The sequence below is a fragment of the Felis catus genome, chromosome A2, assembly GCF_018350175.1.
Source record: "Felis catus isolate Fca126 chromosome A2, F.catus_Fca126_mat1.0, whole genome shotgun sequence".
NCBI lineage: Eukaryota > Metazoa > Chordata > Mammalia > Carnivora > Felidae > Felis > Felis catus.
Window position 1 is genome coordinate 1194093 of NC_058369.1, and position 3502 is coordinate 1197594.

Genomic DNA, 3502 nt, shown 5'->3' on the forward strand with positions numbered 1-3502 from the left:
AGGAACCAGACAAAGCAAAGCCCCAGGCAAGCAGCGTGGGTTGTGTCGTGTCCTCCCCCCAGACCCGTATGTCGAAGTCCTGGCCCTCAGACCTCAGAAGGGGACCTTATTTGGGAATAGGGTTGTTGCAGGTATAGCTAGTTGGGGTGAGGTCACGCTGGAGTAGGGTGGGCCCTAAAGCAATGACTGGCGTCCTTCTAAAAAGGGGACGTTGGGACTCACTAGCAGGGAGAAGCCCCGCGACGATGGGGCCGAGAGGGGGTGATGCTTCTACAGGCCAAGGGACGCCAAGATTGCAGTGATCCCCGCAGCCTTGTGATGCTTCCTGGGCTATGTCCTGAGTTGTGAAGATAAATGTTTCGGCTGCAGCAGGAAGGCGCCCCGCAGATATTAGGGAAACGAAACCATGAGGAGATGGGGTGCGCTGTGCTGGGGGGACGCGCCTATGGACGTGGGACACGGGTTGCGTGGGTGTGCCTTGGCTGCAGGTGTCCCCGGGCTGGGTGGGAGATGGTGTTGGTGGCAGGAGGAGGAGGAGGGGACGGCCAGGAGATGGACGCCCAGGCCCGGAGGAAGGAGTGCACGTGTCCTCGGCCCCCAGGTGACCTGTAAGGACAGAGGACGGGGGGGTGGCGCTGAGAGTGGGACAGTTTGCCTGGGTGGCTGCTGCAGGAGATCATGAACTGGGGGCTTAAGCCACAGGCGTCTATCCTCCCGCCTTCTGGAGGGCAGAGCCTGCAATCCAGGCGAGGCAGGCGGAAAGGCCCTGGCGGGGATGATGGGGCGGTGTGGGGGCTCGGCGTTCTCAAATCCTGGGGGCCGGACCATCCCAGATCAAGGTCTCCGTGGGGCTGTGTTCCCTCTGCAAGTTCCAGGGACAGGTCCTTCCTGCCTCTCCCAGTTAAGTACTAGGACTAACCAGAATTTAAGACAAAGTTTAACATTTGTTAACATTATTTAAAAATATGCTCATTACATTCTAAGATTAAAAAAATAACGTTTTTTAGAAAAAGGGATGAGTTGTATTCTTTTCATTTTTGCAGAGAGGGCAGCTCTATTCTCCGGTCGCCGCTGCATTCACTGTGTTGTGGCCTGTCTGGGCCCAACATAAAGACTGGGGGTGAAAGCTTTATGTGGGAGACAAGAGGGCAGGAGCCAGTAGGGAGGTCAGAGGTACAGGCAGTCGGGGCTCCGTCTCTCTGGGACGCTTTGGAAGGCACTGAGCCTGTCGCAGGTCGTCCGTGTTTTGGGGGTTGGAGGGCCTTGACTGTGCCCTCACTCAGGTGGAGCGTGGTGGGTGCTGGTCCGTGGGCCCGTGTGCATACCCCCCGTGGCGGGTCCGTGCCGTGTGCCTGTGTGCTTGGATCTGTGCTCTGCTACGAGTTCAGTTGAGTACCTCTCCATCTGTATGTTGGAAGTCCTAGCCCCCAGGATCCCAGAAGGTGACCTTCTTTGGAAATAGGGTCATTGAAGGAGTAATTTTTCAAGTTAAGGTGAGGCCACACTGGAGGAGGGTGGCCCTAATCCAATATGACAGGTGTCTGTAAAAAGGGGACATTGGGACACACAAGCAGGGAGAAGCCCCGTGACGATGGGGCCAATATGGGGTGATGCTTCTACAGGCCAACGAACACCAAGGTTGCAGTGATTCCCAGCGATGCTGCGAGAGCCTGAGGCAGATTCTCCCTCAGCAGGAATAGCCCTGTGACACCTTGATCTTGGACACGTATGGGAGTTGGAATTTCAACATACCTTTCTGGGGACCACAACTCAACCCAAAACAGTGGCCAACTCTGGGTCCACGTCTGTGGGAGTTTCCTGAGGCTGCCGTTTCAAAGCACCGCAAACTGGGTGGCTTGAAACAACGATTTATCCTCCTAAATGCTGGAGCCCCGAAGCCTGTGTCAGGGCCGCTGAAATCAAGGTGTTTCAGGGCTGCTCTCCCTCTGGAGGCTACAGGGGAGGGACCGTCCTGCCTCTCCCAGCTCCGGGGGCTCCAGGCGCGCCTTGGCTTGTGGCTGCATGCCTCGGGTGTCCACTCTGTCCCTGTGTGTCTTCTAAGGACACCAGCCATTGAGTCATGGCCCACCCCGATCCAGCATGGCCTCATCTGAATTTAATTTCCTCTGCAAAGACGAAAGACCGTATTTTCAAATAAGGTCCCATTCTGAGGTTTCAGGTGGACTTGAATTTTGGAGTTGACGCTATTCAACCCTCTACCTCGTCCAGGCCTTGGCCCCCTGGGAGTGGGGTGGAGGAGCGCCTCATCTGGGATCTGTGGTGACAAATAGCACATGGCGTGTCCCATGCTCGGGTGGCGAGGCCATCTTGGTTTGCTGGGACTTTCAGGGTGTTAGCACGAGAAGTTTCAGGTCCCAGGAGGCCAGGGCACACTGGGGCGCTTGTTCACCTATGGTGCATCTCAACACCGCCAGAGTCAGATGCGGGAGAAGCCACACGAGGTCAGAAGACCACTATCCGGGGCACATTTAACATAAGCAGACAGAGATACGTCCCGCCCCGCAATCCCAGAGGAGGAGCTGATTGGCTCGCTCTGGGCCAATCAGAGGTGGCTGGTTGGTCACATGGTACAGCCTTGCTGGGGTCCGTTCTCAGAGGATGAGAGACCTTGGGGGTGGGTAGTTACGCGCAGGAGCTTCTGCACTCTCTCCCAGAAACTCCTGGGTTTCTTCTCATTGGCTACCCCTCACTGGCTGCCTCTCACGTGCCTTCTGGCCTCGGTTTCCCCTCCAGAGCTCACAGAGAGACAGAACTGTGAGCGTGTGGCACCAGGCCTCACCTTGGGTTGAGCGTTCTCTTCCACCACAAACACTGGGACTGGGAGTGGGGGGTGCTGCCTCCCCCCAAGCGGGGGGTGGGGGACTGGAGGGAGAACAGTGGGGGCAGGTGCTACCCACCGGCGGAGGGTACCAGCGTTGCAAGTTTGAAGCCAGGGGACGGCGGGCAAGCCACTTCTCCTTTGTAAACTTCAGTTTCCACATCTCGAAAACGGGAATGTGCACGTCTGCATCCCTGCCCCACAGGGGGAAAGGCCTGGCTGCAGGGAGCGAAAATCCAATTCAATTTGACAGAAGTGACCCCCGGCACCTGCTTGTGCCTGTACGCTGTCACTGGACCCCAGGATGCAGGCCTGTTCCTGTGCTGGGGTCTCTCCAAGGACAGGGAGAGAGAGATGGGCCTGCCTCTTGTAAGGGTAAAGGAACAGAAGGGGTCGCTTCCTGCCCATGTCCTCCCTGAAACCCACAGCTGTTTGGGATTTATCGGGAGGCTGGGATTTTGTCTGGCTTTTCCGGATGGGGGGGATGGGCAATGGAGAGAGCAGCTCACCCTTTTTACAATGTTCTTATTGTGCTGAGAGCTCCCACGGGGCTGCTTCCCACCCCAGCTTTCCAAATGGTGTCCCCATGATCAAAGCTAAAAGGAGGCAGGAACATGTGGACCACATTTGAAGTGGGTCCAAAATGAGGAAGCACAGAGGCCG